The following is a 16,830-nucleotide window of genomic DNA, read 5'->3' as shown; positions in this document are numbered from 1 at the left end:
ACTCTACAAGATTCAGAGTACTTTTTCCAGTTCTAAAAGCTTTATACTTCATCCATGTCCTGCCCCATTTCAAATGCATGCCTTGAACTGGGCAGGGGATGCTGTAGTCATGGGAAATATGCCAGTTTCAGCATTAAAGTTCCTTAGTTTCTTCTGAATGCTAGTTATTAACATTTTTTGAAAACAAAATACATTGTGTGCAAAACCACAGAAGTTATCACCACCTTGTCCCCCAGCAACAACCATGTTATTCTAGCACCTCTGGCATGAATCAAACCTCTTCTACTGCAGGACCCTCCCGAGGTCAGTGCTTCATGTCACAGATATCCATTTCACCTTTCTTCATTTTTCCTTTGTTTCCCAGCTGCAATATGGCCTGTTTGTGTTACTTTTTGCCTTTTTCATTTGTAGCTTGTTTGTTTAAGATTATTTATAGATAGACAGATATGCTACACACACATCATTTCCATATGAATGCACATGGCTGTACTTCATGTATACTTTATTTTTTCCCTCTTTTCCACTTCTGTTTCCACTTCTTGCCTCTGCTTTCTTGCACTGCTGTTTCATTCCCTCCCGATCCTCAAAAACACTTTCCTCTTGCAGCTTCAATCCAAAAAAAAGCAAGAAAGCAGGAGAAAAAAGACACTTCTCTATGCAAAAGCTGGAAGGGAGAAGGGGTGTCCCTGCTGCAAAAAATGTACTGTTTGCCATGGCTCTGTGCCTCCTCTACTTCACATCTTGTGGAATAGGAAGGTACATAAATGTAACAAAAATACTCCAAGTATACTCGCGGTTTAGTGAAAATTTGCAGGAGGTTTCTCAGTGGTCACCAAGCTGACAGCCCTGCTAGGAGCAGCCTTCTCAGGCCCAGCACAGGACGCCACCCTGCTGTAGTGATGCCTTTGGGCTGTGATAAACAGACCCGACTCAGGACTACCGAAATGTTTGACCTGCCGAAAAACACCAAAGCTGGCTGAGAGGAATAACATCTGTGACACAGCGGGAGGCAAGCTGCTCTTTGAGCTAGCACTGAGCAAAGGGCCACCACACGCTCCTGCCTTCCCACTTATTTCTCTCAGTAGAGAGAACTTAACGGCCATCGGTGTTTATTAACCTATTATGTTAATAATAGTTTTCAGCAAGAGAGTTCTTGACTGACTTACGAGCCTGTTGTAACTAAAAATTGTGTTGTTTCAGTTCCGGAAGACGTTCTTTTCTTTGGTACTCTCAAAATGCGATGCTTTGTTATCAAGATAAACCTAACAAAAAGCCACTGAGAAAAAAAAAAAAATGCTTTTTAAAGAAGAAAGTCCAATAATTAACTTCAGAACACCACCAGCCTGGGCAAATGCATGGCAGTCTCTGCATCACTTGTACCTCCCTGTACCTTTCTTCTCAAAATTTTGAGTAGGTTAAAAGGGAAATTTAGTTCTTTGAAAGTTTTTAGATATCATTCAACAGAAGCAACCTGGGAGGCATTTGACATCAGCGAGTTTTTTCAAGTTTCAGAAAGAATCAGCACTGTGCTACCAGTCCTGTCTAGCAAGTCAATTACATGTTCAGTCCTGAGAAAGGAGCATGTCCTGTAAGTCATAACTCATCAGATAAAATACTCCTTCAGGATCAAAATGAAGTTTAGACCTGGAAAGCACATTTGAAACCTCTCTCTTCAACAGGGCAAAGATTACCTGTGCAGCGCTATTATCTGAAACAATAAATTAGTATCCTATCTGGCTCTCCCAAGGGACAATATTTCAAATAGCAAGCTCCTGAATGGGTTATTTTGGCCAAGAAAATAGCACATCCACCAGAGAGGGTGCTGCTCTGAGAACTGGGAGGCCTACACCGAGCCCTTTGCTCTGCACGTATCCTTCTGCGTGCCTTTGACAAGCCATTTGGACTGTTTCTCTCCGTGCTGCCACCTCGTTGCAAGGAGGCGTGTGTTTGTCACCAGGGCAGCTGCAGGACCCCGCGGACAGGCAGGGGGACAGCTGTCCATGCTCACGGGTGAAAACTTATGGCAGACCCCGAAGAAAACTGGGAGACGTAGTGACTGCAAACGGTGGGAGGAGAGAAACTCACAGGAGCATCCCCAGGCATTTTCCCAAAGACAAAAGGAGCGGGACCATAACCAGAGCTGCTGTGTAAGCACCCCGCCTCCTGCCCTGCCAGTGCCACACGGGTGCCTCCCGAATTTGTGCTACCTGAGTTAACGATCATTACCGAAGCAATTCTCTAAGGTATTGAGGTCAGCAAAGTCTAGGAAGAATTGTGGCTAATGAACAAGACATCACTACTCTAGAACGAATATTGCTGTAAGGCAGCAAAGAGTATAATATTAAAATTGGCCACAAATTTGCAACTGCTAAATGCTATCTCATTTCATTAAGAATAAAATTTTCAGTTTGGTTGTTTTTTTAAAGACTAAGGTATGTAGCTTCTGAACTTACTGCAATCATCTGCAAACACTTTCTGAACTCAGGCTGTGTCTGTAAATACCCATTGCAGCTCACAGCCAGTTCTGGGCTGCCAACATTGACAGGATTTTCCTGATATTTGCATCCCAGGATATGCAGGGTCTCAGTGCACTTTGTTCCAAAATGCTGCCTCTCACCCACCAAGCTCCCCTGAACGTAACCACCCTGCTTCATGAAATAATAAGCCAGGAAAGGTGAGGTAGTGTGTCAGTTTCATCAAGAACGCAAGCTCCGTTTGCAGCACCTGAAAAGGTAACAATCATCGTCATCCGCCAGGAAGCAACACAACTGACATTTGGAAGACTTTGATGCGTAAGCCTGAGGGAAAAACAACATGGAGTTTCAGAAGGGGTACAAATGTTACTCTGTAAAATAAAGATTTCGAGACTTATAGGTCTTAATCCCAGAGAAAAAGAAAATGAAAATACTTCCCAGGACTTTTGTTCCTCCAGAACAACAAAAACAAACAACAAAATTTAATGCTATTGAAGATGCAGCCTCGAAATGGTAGGAAACCTTAACAGCCACAATACATTTTGGCTACAAAACAGATCGTCTCCACAGTAGTATAGGATTTAAAGCAAGCACATTTCATCAGTGGATTTAGCATGATGAATCAGGTAAATTGGAGGCTGAATCATCGCTGTATCCCCAGGCATCTGCAAAGAAATAGAGAGGGAAGGGAAATAAAAAATAAGAGAGAAGCATCCAGAGGATGCTCAGAAAATCACAGGTACAGACAATACTGAGTGGGGAAAAAAATCACACTGGTGGGGAAAGTTTGCAGCATTTTTTGAAGTGATGGGGAGCATTCATGAGTTATAGAGACAAGGGGCTTCTGAGCCTTGCATAGCAGAGGCTAAACCCAACAGGGATCAGACCACCACAAAGCTGGCTCAGGGAAAAAAAAATTAAAAAAAAAATAAAAATAAAATAAAAATAAAAATGGAAAGAGAGCAAGGAAATCACTTTCCTTTAGAGAAGGCGTTAGAGCAAGGGGCACCATGGTCATCCTCAGCAGGGCAACGTTTTCCAGCCACCCAGCAGATGCTTCCATCACAATTTTGGTAAGCTTAGAAACAGCCCTGATGAAACATCCCCTGGCAATGCCTTCTCCCAGTGTCCTCCCTCTGCTTCCAAAACACTTGTGCCTGATGTCAGGGAGGCAGAAGTAAGAAACCAGCCCTGCCAAGCCACAGGTCAGCCACGCTCTCAAGGAACAGGGAAAGCTGTTCTGCTGGGCAGACACTGCAGGGACCTGAAAGCACACCCAGTGCTGTCGGTGTCCTCGGGAGGACAAAACCCCACACTGTGCTAAGGGAAGCTGTGTGCTGATCCAGCCAAGGGTTTCCAGGCGTCGTCCTTGTCAACTTTCTTAAACCAGTTGCTTTAGATGTAATGCTGAACACACCTTGAGCAGTACAGAAGTGACTGCTGGCATCCAGGAAGCCTGTGGATAAACACCAGCTGGCTGTCAAGTATTAAACCCCTTTCACTTCTTGCTGTCACATCCACGTGGAGCTACAGCCTCACTCCATGCCAGCACAGACAACGGTGGATCTGCACACACAAATCTGAGGTCCACACAGGGTTACAAGGGTCTGTCTGCAGAGAGCTGCCCATCACCCACTGCTTGTCCATGCACACGGCTGCTCTGAATAAACGCCAGTTATTGTACAGCTTTTGTTCTGTCTTGATTTTGTTTTCCTCCTTCATCGCCAGAACAGACCACGAGAAGATCAGAAGACCAGGGAAGCTTTCTTCTGCTGCTGGCTGACCGAGGGCAGCACAGTGCTCCCTGCAAGCCAGCATTGCTCCCGGCCTTTTAGCCTCTATCAGAGGTTAACCTCTATCAGAAGAGCCCTTCTGCAGCAGGCACCAGGAGAGCGCCCAGAACCTGCTCTGTGCTTGGGGAGCCTGCAGGGCAGGGCCTTTTCCTCCCGTCTGTACAGAACCCAGCTGCTGGCTGAGGAATGGTTAACCCCCGTCACACAGGTTGGTGGCTTTCCTCCGGCAAACTTCGGAAGTCGCTTTCAAGCCATAATGTGTCCTGCACATTTTACACAGCATGAGTGTCAAACGGAAGAGCTGGGTGGCGGCACGGCCCCCGGTAGATCTCATTTAAGTTCTGACTCACTTATGGAGTGCCTTGATTTGAACCTCAGTCATTTCAAAGACTTGCCGTTGGAATTCATCATCTGCACTTCAGATCTGCACGCCATCACTTTATTGAAATTTTGGTGCCCAGAATGGAGCACACAGGACTTCCAAGGACCCTCTTTGGGAAGGACTACAGTTACTGCCCTGCCATCCACAGGCGGTCACGTTTACCTGTCCCCTGGGAGAAAACGGAGCTCTGGCTTCCAAAGTGCCGGTCGGTGATTTCACAGACCGACCGTCAAAGCCCAGCTGCCGCCTGGCTTAGAACAGACAAAACGCAAGTTTGTGCCATTTGCATTACAGAGGGAAGGCAGAGAGAAAACTCGCTCAGATCTCGGGTGTTTGAACGCGGACTTCGGTGCGGCTCCCTGAAAACGTGATCTGAGGTTGGAGCCTCGCTGAGAAAGCAAAACCAGCCGGAGCCCGAGGAGAGACAGAGCCGTCCTCGGCGTGGGCACGGGGCGAGCGTGACCGGCTCCGTAAGGGATCGAGCCCCCAGCACCCCGCCACCACCAGCCAGGTTGTGGGGGTGCTGGCGAGGCAGCACACACAGACGGGCACGTTGGCTAAACACTTTCCCGAGAAGGCTTTCAGCCTTCAGCCAAACAGCAGCTCATTAGCGATAGGTCATAACCAGGCGGCATTTAACTTCGGATTAAATATCACTCTCTCTCTCTCGGCAGGAAGCCATGGCATTAACATATGTCTTGTCGTGTATTTCACCTTCCTGTTACATCTGATTAATTAAACCTCTTCCTGAAATCTTTCCTTAGATTTGATGTGAAGTGAAAATCCATCTCAGCGGGCAGAGGACAAGCCTCAGGAGAGAGACGGCAGCAGGAAAAATGTTTCTTCCTTTTCCCCAGAGCTCCGTCCTTGCCTTACTCGGGCTGCAGGGAAACCCAGGGAAAGATTTTCCCCTGGTTGAACACAGCTTTCGTTCTCCTGCAGACTCCACTGATGACGAAGTGAGTCCCTAAATTTACGGGTTTCTCTGCTTCCCATATTTGCCATTTCTTTTTGCATTTTGCAATAAATATCATTCAGCTTGCTGACAGAATATTTCAAAGGTTGCAGGTAAAACAAAATATTTTATCATTCTGCTAACACAGAAGCATTAAGCACTCTCGTGTTATGTTGAAAGCATTTTGACTGATATTTCCATGCTAGAAGTGCTGATTTTTCTCCTAGGAAGTTAGCGACATTATGGATGCAGTCAGTGTCCACACACAACACACTAATTATCATACTTATCACCTTCCAGCCTCGGATTTTGAGGCGCAATGGCTTCACTTTGAAAATCTGTTGAATGACACCAATTTATTTATTATCACTATACCTATAGAATAAGATTTGCACATTCAGCAATAGCTGAAAGGCGTTTTCTTGAGTAGAAATAAATACTCCAGCGGTTATCCAAAAGCACTCTGAGCTAGAGATGTTCACCTTCACGTTAGAGTGGCAAATGCAGGCAGCAAGGTCAAACTATGCCATTCTTTTCCAAAAAAAAAAAAAAAAAGAAAAGAAAAAGAAAAGAAAAGAAAAGAAAAAAAGCAGTTCCAACAAAAAGCAAAGCAAGGTCAGGGAGCCTGCAAACAGTCACCAGCCGCTCCTACCTAAAGCCACCCACCTCAGCCCACACAGATCCAGGCACAAACTGCTTCCACGTAGCTCACGGAGGGTACAGGGGCTCTGCCTCCGGCCACGCCAGTCCTCCAGGGAGGGTGCTCCTCATGCCAGGCCCTGGGGACAGCCTGCCACAGGTTCGCTGGTTAACGCACGCTGCGCTCCTCCGGACTGCAAAACACTGGTGTAGGGGTTCTGCATCTGGGGAGAAAAGATGTCGGGAAAATACATGCACATGAAAGTGGAAAAGAGCTAGGAGGTGGAATGAAACTAGAGTATACAATGATTATTATCTGATAATATTGCTGTTATTGATATATAACTATATTCATATATTATTATATTAATTATATTCATTTATGATGATTAAAATGTTATATGTGTATACATGTATGTATAAATACCTACACTAATACGTATTACTGCGGAGTATACAACATTTATTACCTGATAATATTGCTGTTATTAATATATAACTACTTTCATGTATTACTATATTAATTATATTAATTTATGATGATAAAAATGTTATAGGTGTATATACATATATATATATATATACATACCTACGCTAATATGTATTACTGCAGAAGCAAGGAGGCAGAATTGGCAGCTGGCACAAAATCCAGGAAATATCAGCCAAAATAACGAACTCCACCTCTTCCACCACAAAAGCTGCGTGGCAGCTCGCACACCCTCACAGCACCTTCCCCTTCGCTTCTGCCCCGCGACACACACGGTGCAAGCCCTGCTTACCCGCAGCAGGCGCGACGCTGCCGGCCGTGCTGGTTTATCCCCCAGCAATCTTTAAAAAACTCCTCTCTGGGCACGTGTCAGCGCGTGCGTGCGTCAGTCCTCACGTGCGGAGGTATTTTAAGGGCAGGTGCCTCTGTGGTGGGTTTTAGAGGCAAGCCCCGAGCGCAGCCATGTGGGCAGGCACAGCAGGGCCCTGCCCGTGGGTGCCCGGGATTTCACGGAGATGAGCTTTACGGAAACCAAGGCTTTGTGGATTTTGTAGGGGGGCTTATTACTCCAGTAAACTGTCAAATGCAGGAGTATCACAGAGATAAAAGCGGGTCCTAGATTGTCAGTTCTTTCAGGGTTTTTGAAATGGCCTTTGAAGGAGCCAAGAGGTGTTCACGGCTGAGCAGAGGAGGTAGGAGGGGATTTCCCGCCCCCCCCAGTGATACGCGGCAGCTACTTACCAGGCACAAAACAATACTGAAATTCATCAAAGTAAGAGGCTGTATTTGATACCAAGCCTACCACAAAACCCGAGTACTCTCTAGACTCCAAAACCATCTGACACCATTACAGTTTTCTCCTTTAATTCTGACTACGAACAGTCCTGGAAGGTCTCTGATTACATTAGCGGCTCCCGTCTATCACGTAAACACAGAGCCACTCTTTATCATCTCTGTGATCAGAGAGTAAATGAGCCTGACAAAACAACTTTATTTTTGATGTCTTTCTAATCTTTCTGTTATTACTGACTTCTTGCTTTGGCAGCAGCGCTGGGATATGCAAGTTATTACTCCGGGTAGTGAACGTTACCCTACGCAGCAACCACCAGCACTTACTATCCGCAGCGGGGCACGCATATAAAAGGGGTACAACGTTAGGAAGATTTGTGTTTTACGAACAAATGCTGCCACTAAGAACCAGGCTGCTCCTCTGACGGGCTCAGCTCTGCGGGGCAGTGACAGCTTGGGAGCAGCAGATGCTCCAGCGCCGCACCAGAGCCCATTTCACGGCGATTCCCTGCTGCTGCTCTCTCTGCTGCCCCTCCACAGCTTGTGACAGACGACCAGCAGAGTGACAGAGCCAGGCTGGGTGCTGACCCAGCTCGGGGACCACTGGCTGGGCCATCCTCAGCCCCTCCAGACCTGAAGGGCTTTGCTGTGCAGTTGCTGATCTCGCCGCTATCTCTGCTGCCGAAGCCGGTGCCGCAGCCCGGCCGGGGGCTCGGCTCCGCTGCAGCATGCCACGGCCATCATTGCTCCACCAGGTGACATAAAAAATGTAGTTTCCCTTTTATAAGCCATCTCATTTTCCACCTCACATTCCATAAACAAAACTTTGACTTGCCCTGCACCAGTCTCCAGCCCGTGTTCCTTGTCACTTCAAGGGAAGGTGTCCCATGGGGGAGGAAACGTTTTTGTGGCAGGACTTCCTGGGGGTCACAATACAATTGTATAACACTGAGAAGCTGTTAACTTTTTTTTAAGGACTTTTTTTAATGTCCTTCCCATCCCCAAAGCCATCAAACTCTGCACCCTCAAAAATATCTTTACCACACACTGTTACTTTTCCTGTGTTTATTCATTATATAAGGGTAAGGTAGAGCCAGGCTTTCACCTTTTTTCACAACAGGAAGACTTTTGGGACAACTGCTGAGCCTCTCACCCCAAAAAGCACTGACAGCACAGTGCAGAGGGATGTTCAGCTCTCGTGTACCCCCCCCAGCTGCCATCAGCAGTGAATGGCCAGGAATCAGCCGCAGCTCCGGCACTCCGCTGCCCCACCAAATCCCAGCTCCGGGTCTCTGTGCCAGAAGGAAGACCAAGCACTGCCTGGCGAGCAGGAAGCTCTGCAGCTCTTTATAATGCCCTTTGATGCGCTGAGATGTAGCAGATTACTTCGCAGTCAAAAGATTTGGGGCCATGAGACAGCTCTGGAGCATTAGAGCTGTGAAAGCACAGCGGCTTCTCCTGCTTAAACTGTGGGTTAAAGAGAGCTCCCCCCCCCCCCCTTCACTGCGCTCCTCCTGACTTCCAAGCATCCTTTTTGCTTTTACATGCCAGTTCCTGCTCAAAGAGCTTATCTCGACCCAGGAAAGCTGTTCCCTGAGCTCATACTCCATCTTTTCCAGAGAGCAATTTTTTATTTTTTTTTTTAAACTCGCATCTCTGATTTACTCTGTATCCGCTTTAAGACCAGTCGTGCTTCATGCAATGATGTCTGAATTTAAATGATCGCTTATCTCACCTCAGACTATCTATAAAGATAACTCACTTTAAAAGCCCACTATTTTCATAGCGCTCTCCAAAGCAGAGTGGCTTCTTTAGACAGAAATAAAATTATTGCCATAACTTTTTGTAGTGTCACTGAAGTTTCTGGACCTTTTCTTTTTTTCAGGTCCAAATAAAAAAGAAAAAAAAGAAAAAGAAAAAGAAAAACACTGTTGTGATGCTAAAGCAGATTACTTCTGTGATGCTTTTAGTAGAGAGATTAATGTAGGTGCTCATAGAGTTTAGCTGCTAGTCTGAAAGCCAAGATTAATTACTCCTCTAAAGTAACCGCGTGTAAGAAGTCCATCAGCATCAATACTCCAACGGCAGCAGCCCTTCGGTGGGAAGGCACTAACAGATTTTTCTGGATATTCTCCCTTTTACAGCTTAAGTAGGTGCAAACTCTAGGAGCTATGTAGATTTATGACATATTTGCTGCTGTGCACGACGTGCTGGGTGTGTCGGCCCTGAGGAATCAGTAGCCTTCCCCCGCTACCTGCGCAGTGGGAAGAGCCACTGCTGTGAACGTGCTGTGTGGCAGTTTATTAAAAACAAACCTCACCTGGAGGAGGAATACGGAGCACTATTATCACATCACGCAAACAATTTTCAAAATTTTCTGTCAACAGCGTCAATTCTAATGACACTGTAGAAGCTGAGGAGCAGCAAAGAGCAAAACGTCGGGTCCATTCTCATTAAAAAAAAAAAAAAAAAAAAAAAAAAAGGAAGAAAAGGCAAGTCTCTGGAGGGCAACGCCAGGCCCGAATCCCGTGTCACATCTGCAGATCTGTGCCTGATCTTGTACTGGTGATGCACAGCCCAAGGACAGCTCTCCCCCAGGGCAGGCTGGGGTAAGCCCTGGTGCTCCCATGCACCAGCACCCTGCTGGGAGCACACTGGTGCCCACCCAGGGTGGAGGTTTTGGGGCTCGAACCCAAGGAATTGGATCTGTGTATGAGAGCACACGTACACCCTTGTAGCCCGTCCTGCTCCCGCCGTGCGGCTGTCCTTGAGAGGACACGGCACCGGCAGAAGGTACAGCCAGGAAAACGAATTAGCACAGCGGGCTGAAAAAAAGAAATCAATTAATTGTTACAGGAGGAGAATGAGAATAGAAGAACAACCGATGCCCTGCATTTTCAAGGAACTTGGATACTCACAGGCCATGGCGTGACCCAACTGCTCTTCAACACACCTGAGGATGAGGCTCCTGCGGTGGGACAGATATTCCTCAGCTGGGCTCCTCCAGCAAAACATGAGCTTCAAGGTGGAAACCCTGCATGTGGAATGCATGCGGGAGCCTCTGGTCCCATCTCCCAGTGAGCAGGGCCACCGCGGGCACGTCCCAGGTGTGGCCTGGCAGGGGCTGTGCGAGGCCGCATGGATAAAAGGGAGCTGGGACTAGGCTGCTCTTGTTGGAAAGAGACTGACATTTTCTATAAGTTCTCCTAAAATTGGGAATGCTTTGTCCTGGAAATCAGAGACCTTTATAGAAAAAGTAAGCAGAAAAAAATAAGAATAGCTTTTCATGGATAGGAGAGCAACCTTGTTATTGCAGACTATTATAACCTAGAGGTTTCTATCAAAACCTCCTCTAAGGGAGATAAATATCACATTAAACCACCCATACAGTCCCAGAACGCCTACATTTTAAAACCGCCCTGGAGGTCAGAGGCATACACAATTATCTCTACATCTTACTCCCTCTTATGAACTTTTATATCAAAAAGGAGTCGTTATTTCATTCAGGGTTATTCTGGCTTCGAGAAAGACACAGAATTTTAGCAGGAAAGGTCTCGCAATAGAAACTTTGAGAGGCGGGGTGGGTTTTGGTTCCAGACAGCAGTGTCAAGGTTACACTTAAATTTTTTAATGTGGTTCCTGCGACAGTTTAATATCCATCACAGTATTAGAAATACTATTCCTATTTGCGCTGGCTGGATAGGTTTAAAAACACCTTACTTTCAGTCTCATTTATAACGAGCCGTGTTAGACTGAGTCGGAGCCTTCATCCCTCTGCATACACAGTGAACCTCTAGAGACAAGAGACTTGAAGACTACAGAGCAGGGTTGGTTTTGTTGTTTTCTTTTGGTTTTCCCCCAAGAGAGTTTAGTACAACAAATACTTGACTTTATATTTTTGAAGCTCATCCAAAATAATTAGTATTTAAAAGATCAGGAGCTAACTTCTTGTATTATGAATTGTTTTAAGCAATGTAAAATGTAAAATGGAGAAAAAAGAAGATGGAAAAACACTTTCCCAATTGGCTTGCTCTTAACCCAAATGTAACTTTTACAGTTACAGCAAGAAACTCCTTACATGCTCTATATTTCTGCTGATTTTACTTCCTTAGAATAGACATGGAGCAAAAAAAATCTCTGACAGAAGTCCTAATACTTTAAAATCCAAGATATATTGACTCACAGCTCTGATGCTTTTGTTGAAATAACATGAATACAACAATCCTCTTTTTTCTCCTGTAATAGGAGCAGACAAAATCCACTTCTGATTCTGGTCTGTCACGCAAGCGTGCATAACTTGCATTTTCCCTTCATGCACCTAGAGTTCTGTGATTTACAAGGAACGATTGGAAAGATGATCATTCCTGTTGTCATCTCATTATTATTATTATACGCTCCTTGTTGCAAAGGTCCCTGATGAAGTACCACCATATCTTTTCCAAAACCTTTACCCTAAAAAAATGTGATAGCAACAAGGCTTCCTTAGAAGTACAGCAACATCCTTTTGTAGCCAAGGAAGCTCGGTTTATTCATTTATTTCTATTCATTCATTTCTATGTATTTACATACCCAGTTTTCCAACAAAGAAGGAGTTTCTGTACAGATCCTTTGGGGGAGGTCTGAATTCCAGCCTGCATCACCACCACGAGAGCAGCGCGGTGCTGGCCAGCTTTGAAGAGGCCGGCTGGGTATCAGCAGCAGTCTGGGCAGGAAAACAGCAAACGAGCCCCGTGTTAATTTATGCTTTCAGAAGGAAAAAAAATGCCTTGTGCAGGTCTGCTGCAGTTAGACTGCCTCTAATATCCAATTATCTCCATATTTTGCTGAAGATTACTGGACAGAGTCTGGAGCTCTGATTTCTAATTCCCATTTTTCACTGAAACCGTGTGCTGTCTTTCAAGCCTGACATTAGCAAGTTCCGAGCATCCCCGAGTGCCGCAGTGGGAAGGGAGTGAGCAAGCATTTCCTCTGACATGCAGTCCCCATTGTTTTGACCTGTAACTAAGATTTAAATATAAAAGACAACTGAACAAAGGAATTATTCATATAGCCTCTCGGATTCTTATTTCACTCAGCTGAAATTCTCTGAAAGACCGGAATTTTCCTTGTGCCACATTTACAGCTATCGATAGCAATTAGGAATGCATGGCTAGAGTTGCACTTGCACAAGGAGTGCTCTTCCTCGTACCTCCCGCACTCTGTCCTCCACTCGCACATTAATTAGTGCAGCCTTAGTAATCAGGGTGAACATGACACCGCAGGTGAGGGACGAGCCCAGTTCCTGCTCTCCACAGGAGACCGACAGGAGGTCAGTGCCCAACACGCAGGCAGAACAAAGCTCCCTGTTTGTCCAAGCCACCATTCCCATCCCTTCGCTACATGCCCACTCCTCGAGCAACCCAAACAGCCCCAGAGCCCTAGCTCAGGGCACCTGGGCACTGCAGCATCCCCGAGGAGCTGCTGCTGGCCAAGCAGAGCAGCCAGGGCTGGCAAGCAATGCCAGCTGCCCCCAGCTCCACACCTTTCAGAGACAGCAAAGCTCCCACTGCTGCCACTTAGCCCATCTCCCGTTCCCCAGGACCTTGGATTTTCAACTGCATTTATCAACACCAAGAGGAATCACCTGCTCGGAGACACAGCTAGGCCTGTGTCCTATCTCGTTGATATACACTTTCTTCAAAACTCTTCAGAATTTAATTCTGCTCTTCACTCAAAGCCGTGCAGACATGGTCCTGAGAGATTCATTCTCAGCTCAGACAGAGCTTTTGCAGCACCCTGCTCTGTGAAATGTGGGTGAAGAACTTTGTTTTCAGTGATGGCCCAGTACCCAGGCTCATGCGCAACACCTCACAAAGATGCAGAGCTCTGTTTGTTAGGGTTATATTCTGGGGATTTGTCTCTATTTTTCTTTACTCATGCTTCTTAAACTCAAAAAGCCTTTTGAAATTTTAATACGACTCTCTGTTAATCACTGTTAGTTTTTTTCCCCTCGCGAGATAGAAACTTTTCTATCTCTAGATAATGTGTTTTTAAGTTTTTTTCCTTCCTGTTGGTGTTTTCCAGGATTAGTTTCTATGGCATTTGTGGTGGCACAAGGGCAGCACAGCCTCCCACCCCGTGGAGCACAATGTGTGTGCCCCTCGCACCATCTCGCCCCCCATCTCCTGCCCTTTGCTTTTCCACCCTAGGTCTACACCTACCTTTGTCTTCCGTGCCTCAGAGCTCCGACATCTAAATGGAAACCCTCATCTCATGTAGGTTTCTAAGCACACACACTTAAACGTAGGAGGAGCTCAGAGTAACATCAGTTTTCCTGCAGTGGGGGTGAGGTTCATTACTTCTCCACACCAGCAGTAGGAAAAAAAAACAAGTAAAAATCCCAACCACGGCAGACTGCATACTAAAGAGGATGAATCAGGGGATGAAAGTTACTCGTTAACATATTCCCCACCAAATTTGTTTGGAACTTGAAAGCAGCTACACCTGGGCATGCTGCCGAGCTGTGCCCACCTCCCACCAGCAGTGCCCCGTGGCAGGGAGCAGCCCCCGTGCCTACCAGCTGCAGGCACTGCTGCACAAAGGCAGAGGGCTACAAGGATTTTTGGCTAATTAACACCCCCCGGCCACACGCAGAGTGTTTGTGCCAGGGGACGGAGGTGTCCACCCCTTCCTACACATTCCATGCTTGAAAGCAGATGGCATGACAGTGCCGAAAGACTTTGCAATTTAAATATTTTTCCATTATTAATTTTTGCTTTCATGCCCGCAGCACCCCATGCCACCTCAGTAAAAGTATTTTAGATAACAGGAAGCTCAGAATTTCCTCAACAGATTTGTAGTGATTTAGTCTCTTAGTGCCAGCACTTCCTTCACACTTCGTACTTGGGTAAGTGTCATTTTGTCCAACACAGCACCTGCTGCCTTGTCAGATGGCCCGAAAATGGAAGAAGGAAGAAATATTGCTTAAATGATAAAGTAATAAACTAAGTCTGTGCTGATTAGTTGTTGAGAGATTGTGTTTTTCAAATTTAGTAATACTGAAAAAAAAAACCACCTACATCTGCATTATGAAAACAGCAAGCAGAATCACAACGGCAAGAAAACTTAGAAAAAGTTCATGATAAGCAACTCTATACTGACTGTTATTTAATCAATGCTTCGTCCTTTGATTTCTCTTCTCCTGTAAGCAGAAAGGCATAAGTCACTAAGAGGGAGCCTTGGCAGCACTCTGAGGGGAAGCACAGAGCCCCGAGGGGCTCTGCCCCAGGTCCCACAGCCGGTGGCTCAGGGCCACCCCCCGGGGTTTGAGCATCTCCAACAACGGAGCACCACAGCCTCTCAACATTCATCCCCACGTCAAAAGCTGAGGAATCACAGGTGGTTCCAGGTGCTGCAGGGACTTGTCCCCCACAGAAAGCAGTGGGGTGTGGGCATGCCCCACAACATCCCACCCGTCAGCAGTGCCTTAAGCTCTGTTCCTAACAGGCTGAGAATCTCCATCTTTGGAAACAGTGCTAAAATCCTGGCATTTCCGTGTTTACATCCAGACTTGGTCCTGTCCCTGGAGCCAGGCTCTGCATTTTCAGCCCAAACAAAGACTTGGCAAGGGCTCAGCTTCCCAAACCCGGCTCCTCCATTTGGTAGCTGCGACCCCGGCCCGGCCTCTGTGCCCGTCACAGAACTTCTCCTTCCGCAGCAATCAGTACTGAACATTTCATCATTTCATCAGTGCGTAGGTGCTGGTGTTCTTTTTTTTTTTTGGTCTAAATCATTCCCTCTGTACTTCCACATCTCAGAAATAACAGGAACTCTATGCCGGTTTGGTGTTTTTTCTTCAATTTCAAAATTAGTTCTAAATTGTGACCTTGAATACCTAGATTTTGCCTAAAGCAAGGTTTTATGGCCATGTTATCAAGTCCAGAAAATAAAACCCTCACATTATAAAATGTAACAGACCTTTAATTAACCATAATGATAGTTCTGGGTACCATTATCACCTTTTCAGCTACAATAAAAAGCTTTTAAGAGAGCCGACAGTAAGTTCAGCCCATATTTCTCCCTCCGTCCCCATGCCCAGACTTACGGAAGGAGGCAAGCTCTCAGCTCCCTCCACAAAAAGGAAAATTCGGAAACATCTCAGACAGCTGAGCAGGTGTGCTCTGAGTGCTGCTTTAGACTTGCTTGTGTGCCAGGGGAAATGAGGGGCAGCTCCAGGGCTGGCTCTCCTGTGAGCCAAATGAGCAGCAAGGGGCTCGCGCTAAAGAAAGAAAAATAAATAAATGAATGAATGAATAAATAAATAAATAAATAAACATTTACCTCGGTATCCTGAAGAGAAAATTACCCTAGGTGAGCTCTCCACATCTTGGTTCTGCTTTCTCCTTCAGATTTTGCAGTAATTCCAGGCTTTATTTCATGTTCCCTGGGAGAAAAGATTGGGTAACAAGTCACATCACCCTGTTTGCAGCAGGCAAACCTCTTGAGAAACCCTTTTACTGAAGAGCATTCCAACTTCCAAATGTCAGATTTTCACATAACCGGGGAGGAGGGAATTCCTTGCCACTGGCATTCAGCCTTTTAAGCTCCCAGGTTTGCAAGGCAGACACAGAGAAGCTGGTTGCCCTCCTTCCCCACCAAGTCTCATCAGAGCACGTCGGAAAGCATCGACCACACGGCCAGGTTCCCACCTGAGAACACAGCATCCAACACACGTCGTGCAGGATCTTCACTTCCCAAAACAACAAAGGCTGGCTGGGGTTGGAAGGGGCCACGGGCCCAACCCCAGTCCTTGGGTTGGGGAAATGGACAGAGGAATTGCCCTCAGAATACTTCCTGCAGAGAATAACACTTCTGTCCACTAACATTTAAGAATATCCAACCATTATTTCTTCTGAGAAGCTCCATCACTGGGTGCTGGGTACCATCCCATCCATACCCACCTTCGTTATTTTCCAGGCACAGCATGTGGTGCAGTGGTGACCTTCAGAACAGGAAGCAAATCTAACAGTTTGCCCCCAAAGGCAAAGCACTTTCTGATTCCCTTATTCTACCATCAGGATGGTTAGTCTGCAAGTTATAATTTGTGTCAACATTTTTGGAAATTGCAGTTACGTGGCATGAAATGTATTTACATGCTGGTTTTACTGAAATTGCAGATCCGTCTCAGCTTTTAATTGGGCACAGTAAATTTAATGAATACAAACTGAGAATGACGAAAGCAATGTCTAGCACACAAAACTCAGAGTGCTAGGGAAATGGGAAGCACTGGGAAGGCCTCTGTTGATGAAAATATAACTGTGTGCAGTTAGAAC

At 46.1% G+C, this 16,830-nt stretch overlaps 1 long non-coding RNA gene across 2 annotated transcripts; it reads right to left on the bottom strand.

Moving 5' to 3' along the window:
• Window positions 1–9,394: 9,394 nt before the first annotated feature.
• On the bottom strand, window positions 9,395–12,100 carry LOC118169477. 2 transcript variants are annotated; one of them, XR_004752140.1, is made up of 3 exons: window positions 12,089–12,100; window positions 10,438–10,762; window positions 9,395–10,344 (listed from the first exon to the last, which is right to left on the bottom strand). It is a non-coding gene; the product is annotated as an uncharacterized LOC118169477 (long non-coding RNA). The 2 variants fall into 2 exon arrangements; XR_004752139.1 differs by lacking the exon at window positions 12,089–12,100 and having other exon boundaries at window positions 10,438–11,492.
• Between the last annotated feature and the right edge of the window lie 4,730 nt (window positions 12,101–16,830).

The sequence above is a fragment of the Oxyura jamaicensis genome, chromosome 6 (genome assembly GCF_011077185.1).
Source record: "Oxyura jamaicensis isolate SHBP4307 breed ruddy duck chromosome 6, BPBGC_Ojam_1.0, whole genome shotgun sequence".
NCBI lineage: Eukaryota > Metazoa > Chordata > Aves > Anseriformes > Anatidae > Oxyura > Oxyura jamaicensis.
Note: the sequence above shows the minus strand (reverse complement) of the source record. Positions and strands in the feature narration are given on the sequence as shown.